Source organism: Bombus terrestris, unplaced genomic scaffold, assembly GCF_910591885.1.
Source record: "Bombus terrestris unplaced genomic scaffold, iyBomTerr1.2, whole genome shotgun sequence".
In the NCBI taxonomy this organism is placed as follows: Eukaryota; Metazoa; Arthropoda; class Insecta; order Hymenoptera; family Apidae; genus Bombus; species Bombus terrestris.
The window spans coordinates 1,828,663-1,835,362 of NW_025963557.1; positions in this window are offsets into that span (position 1 = coordinate 1,828,663).

The following is a 6,700-nucleotide window of genomic DNA, read 5'->3' on the forward strand; positions in this document are numbered from 1 at the left end:
TATGACGTTATATATTACTACGATATAACGTATGACGTTATGCAGTATTAGGTTATAACGTATGACGTCATGTGGTATTACGTTATTACGAATAACGTTATATTGTGTTACTTTATGTAGTATGACTTATGTAGTATGACGTGATGTAGCATTTCTTTATAATGTATGACGTTATGTAGCATTACGGTATTACGAATAACGTTGTACTGTGCTACTTTATAACGTATGACGTTATAAAGTGTTACGTTATAACGTATGACGTCGTGTAGTATTACGTTATAACGTATGACGTTATGTATTATTACGATATAACGTAATACGTTATGCAGAATTGGGTTATAACGTATGACGTCATGTAGTTTTGCGTTATAACGTATGACGTTACGTAGTATTACGTTATAACGTATGATGTTATGGAGTATTACGTTATAACGTATGACGTCATGTGGTAGTACGTTATTACGAATAACGTTATATTGTGTTACTTTATGACGTATGACGTCATGTAGTATTAGGTTACAACGTATGACGTTATGTATTATTACGATATAACGTATGACGTTATGCAGTATTAGGTTATAACGTATGACGTCATGTAGTTTTGCGTTATAACTTATGACGTTATGTAGTATTACGATACAACGTATGACGTCATGTGGTGTTACGTTATTGCGAATAACGTTATATTGTGTTACTTTATGACGTATGACGTCATGTAGTATTACGTTATAACGTATGACGGTATGTAGTATTACGTTATTCCGTATAACGTTATATAGTGTTACTTTATGAAGTATGACGTTATGTTGTATTACGTTATATCGTATGACGTTATGGAGCATTACGTTATAACGTATGAGGTCATGTGGTATTACATTAGTACGAATATCGTAATATTGTGTTACTTTATGACGTATGACGTCATGTAGTATTACTTTATGACGTATGACGGTATGTAGTATTAGATTACAACGTATGACGTTATGTATTATTACGATATAACGTATGACGTTATGTAGTATTACGATATAACGTATGACGTTATGTAGTATTACGATATAACGTATGACGTTATGTAGTATTACGTTATAACGTATGACGTCATGTAGTATTACGTTATAACGTATGACGTTATGGAGTATTACGTTATAACGTATGAGGTCATGTGGTATTACGTTATTACGAATAACGTTATATTGTGTTACTTTATGACGTATGACGTCATGTAGTATTACGTTATAACGTATGACGGTATGTAGTATTACGTTATTCCGTATAACGTTATGTATTATTACGATATAACGTACAACGTCATATAGAATTACGATATAACGCACAACGTTATGTCGTATTACGTTATAACGTATCATGTCATGTAGTATTACGTTATAACGTATGACGTTATGGAGTATTACGTTATAACGTATGAGGTCATGTGGTATTACCTTATTACGAATATCGTAATATTGTGTTACTTTATGACGTACGACGTCATGTAGTATTACTTTATGACGTATGACGTCATGTGGTATTACGTTATTGCGAATAACGTTATATTATGTTGCTTTATGTAGTATGACTTATGTAGTATGGCGTGATGTAGTATTACTTTATAATGTATGACGTTATGTAGCATTACCGTGTTACGAGTAACGTTGTATTGTGTTACTTTATGACGTATGACGTCATGTAGTATTAGGTTACAACGTATGACGTTATGTATTATTACGATATAACGTATGACGTTATGCAGTATTAGGTTATAACGTATGACGTCATGTAGTTTTGCGTTATAACGTATGACGTTATGTAGTATTACGCTATATCGTATGACGTCATGTGGTATTACGTTATTGCGAATAACGTTATATTGTGTTACTTTATGACGTATGACGTCATGTAGTATTACGTTATAACGTATGACGTCATGTAGTATTACGATATAACGTACAACGTTATGTCGTATTACGTTATAACGTATCATGTCATGTAGTATTACGTTATAACGTATGACGTTATGGAGTATTACGTTATAACGAATGAGGTCATGTGGTATTACGTTATTACGAATATCGTAATATTGCGTTACTTTATGACGTATGACGTCATGTAGTATTAGGTTACAACGTATGACGTTATGTATTATTACGATATAACGTATGACGTTATGCAGTATTAGGTTATAACGTATGACGTCATGTAGTTTTGCGTTATAACGTTTGAAGTTATGTAGTATTACGATATAACGTATGACGTCATGTAGTGTTACGTTATTGCGAATAACGTTATATTGTGTACTTTATGACGTATGACGTCATGTAGTATTACGTTATAGCGTATGACGGTATGTAGTATTACGTTATTCCGTATAATGTTATATAGTGTTACTTTATGAAGTATGACGTTATGTTGTATTACGTTATAGCGTATGACGCTATGGAGTATTACGTTATAACGTATGAGGTCATGTGGTATTACATTATTACGAATATCGTAATATTGTGTTACTTTATGATGTACGACGTCATGTAGTATTACTTTATGACGTATGACGTCATGTGGTATTACGTTATTACGAATAACGTTATATTGTGTTACTTTATGTAGTATGACTTATGTAGTATGACGTGATGTAGTATTACTTTATAATGTATGACGTTATGTAGCATTACGCTATTACGAATAACGTTGTACTGTGTTACTTTATAACGTATGACGTTATGTAGTGTTACGTTATAACGTATGACGTCGTGTAGTATTACGTTATAACGTATGACGTTATGTATTATTACGATATAACGTAATACGTTGTGCAGAATTGGGTTATAACGTATGACGTCATGTAGTATTACGTTATAACATATGACGTCATGTAGTATTACGATATAACGTACAACGTTATATAGAATTACGATATAACGCACAACGTTATGTCGTATTACGTTATAACGTATCATGTCATGTAGTATTACGTTATATCGTATGACGTTATGGAGTATTACGTTATAACGTATGAGGTCATGTGTTATTACGTTATTACGAATATCGTAATATTGTGTTACTTTACGACGTATGACGTCATGTGGTATTACGTTATTGCGAATAACGTTATATTATGTTGCTTTATGTAGTCTGACTTATGTAGTATGACGTGATGTAGTATTACTTTATAATGTATGACGTTATGTAGCATTACCGTATTACGAGTAACGTTGTATTGTGTTACTTTATGACGTATGACGTCATGTAGTATTACGTTATAACGAACGACGTTATGGAGTATTACGTTATAACGTATGAGGTCATGTGGTATTACGTTATTACGAATATCGTAATATTGTGTTACTTTATGACGTATGACGTCATGTAGTATTACTTTATGACGTATGACGTCATGTAGTATTACTTTATGACGTATGACGTCATGTAGTATTACTTTATGACGTATGACGTCATGTAGTATTACTTTATGACGTATGACGTCATGTAGTATTAGGTTACAACTTATGACGTTATGTATTATTACGATATAACGTATGACGTTATGTAGTATTACGATATAACGTATGACGTTATGTAGTATTACGATATAACGTATGACGTCATGTGGTGTTACGTAATTGCGAATAACGTTATATTGCGTTACTGTATGACGTATGACGTCATGTAGTATTAGGTTACAACGTATGACGTCATGTAGTATTAGGTTACAACGTATGACGTTATGTATTATTACGATATAACGTATGACGTTATGCAGTATTAGGTTATAACGTATGACGTCATGTAGTTTTGCGTTATAACGTATGACGTTATGTAGTATTACGATATAACGTATGACGTCATGTGGTGTTACGTTATTGCGAATAACGTTATGTTGTGTTACTTTATGACGTATGACGTCATGTATTATTACGTTATAACATATGACGGTATGTAGTATTACGTTATTCCGTATAACGTTATATAGTGTTACTTTATGAAGTATGACGTTATGGAGCATTACGTTATAACGTATGAGGTCATGTGGTATTACATTAGTACGAATATCGTAATATTGTGTTACTTTATGACGTGTGACGTCATGTAGTATTAGGTTACAACGTATGACGTTATGTATTATTACGATATAACGTATGACGTTATGCAGTATTAGGTTATAACGTATGACGTCATGTAGTTTTGCATTATAACGTATGACGTTATGTAGTATTACGATATAACGTATGACGTCATGTGGTGTTACGTTATTGCGAATAACGTTATATTGTGCTACTTTATGACGTATGACGTCATGTAGTATTACGTTATAACATATGACGGTATGTAGTATTACGTTATTCCGTATAACGTTATATAGTGTTACTTTATGACGTATGACGTCATGTAGTATTAGGTTACAACGTATGACGTTATGTATTATTACGATATAACGTATGACGTTATGCAGCATTAGGTTATAACGTATGACGTCATGTAGTTTTGCGTTATAACGTATGACGTTATGTAGTATTACGATATAACGTATGACGTCATGTGGTGTTACGTTATAACGTATGACGTCATGTGGTATTACTTTATTACGAATAACGTTATATTGTGTTTCTTTATGACGTATGACGTCATGTAGTATTACTTTATGACGTATGACGTCATGTAGTATTAGGTTACAACGTATGACGTTCTGTATTATTACGATATAACGTATGACGTTATGCAGTATTAGGTTATAACGTATGACGTCATGTAGTTTTGCGCTATAACGTATGACGTTATGTAGTATTACGATATAACGTATGACGTCATGTGGTGTTACGTTATTGCGAATAACGTTATATTGTGCTACTTTGTGACGTATGACGTAATGTAGTATTACGTTATAACATATGACGGTATGTAGTATTACGTTATTCGGTATAACGTTATATAGTGTTACTTTATGAAGTATGACGTTATGTTGTATTACGTTATAGCGTATGACGTTATGGAGCATTACGTTATAATGTATGAGGTCATGTGGTATTACATTAGTACGAATAACGTTATATTGTGTTACTTTATGTAGTATGACTTATGTAGTATGACGTGATGTAGTATTACTTTATAATGTATGACGTTATGTAGCATTACGGTATTACGAATAACGTAGTACTGTGTTACTTTATAACGTATGACGTTATGTAGTGTTACGTTATAACGTATGACGTCGTGTAGTATTACGTTATAACGTATGACGTTATGTATTATTACGATATAACGTAATACGTTATGCAGAATTCTGTTATAACGTATGACGTCATGTAGTTTTGCGTTATAACGTATGACGTTACGTAGTATTACGTTATAACGTATGATGTTATGGAGTATTACGTTATAACGTATGACGTTATGGAGTATTACGTTATAACGTATGAGGTCATGTGGTATTACGTTATTACGAATATCGTAATATTGTGTTACTTTATGACGTATGACGTAATGTAGTATTACTTTATGACGTATGACGTCATGTAGTATTAGGTTACAACGTATGACGTTATGTATTATTACGATATAACGTATGACGTTATGTAGTATTACGATATAACGTATGACGTTATGTAGTATTACGATATAACGTATGACGTCATGTGGTGTTACGAATTGCGAATAACGTTATATTGTGTTACTTTATGACGTATGACGTCTTGTAGTATTACGTTATTCCGTATAACGTTGTGTATTATTACGATATAACGTACAACGTCATATAGAATTACGATATAACGCACAACGTTATGTCGTATTACGTTATAACGTATCATGTCATGTAGTATTACGTTATAACGTATGACGTTATGGAGTATTACGTTATAACGTATGAGGTCATGTGGTATTACATTATTACGAATATCGTAATATTGTGTTACTTTATGACGTACGACGTCATGTAGTATTACTTTATGACGTATGACGTCATGTGGTATTACGTTATTGCGAATAACGTTATATTATGTTGCTTTATGTAGTCTGACTTATGTAGTATGGCGTGATGTAGTATTACTTTATAATGTATGACGTTATGTAGCATTACCGTGTTACGAGTAACGTTGTATTGTGTTACTTTATGACGTATGACGTCATGTAGTATTAGGTTACAACGTATGACGTTATGTATTATTACGATATAACGTATGACGTTATGCAGTAGTAGGTTATAACGTATGACGTCATGTAGTTTTGCGCTATAACGTATGACGTTATGTAGTATTACGCTATATCGTATGACGTCATGTGGTATTACGTTATTGCGAATAACGTTATATTGTGTTACTTTATGACGTATGACGTCATGCAGTATTACGTTATAACGTATGACGGTATGTAGTATTACGTTATTCCGTATAACGTTATGTATTATTACGTTATAACGTATGACGTCATGTAGTATTACGATATAACGTTCAACGTTGTGTCGTATTACGTTATAACGTATCATGTTATGTAGTATAACGTTATAACGTATGACGTTATGCAGTATTACGTTATAACGTATGAGGTCATGTGGTATTATGTTATTACGAATATCGTAATGTTGTGTTACTTTATTACGTATGACGTTATGTTGTATTACGTTATAACGTATGACGGTATGTAGTATTACTTTATTCCGTATAAGGTCATATCGTGTTACGTTATAAAGTATGACGTCGTGTAGTAT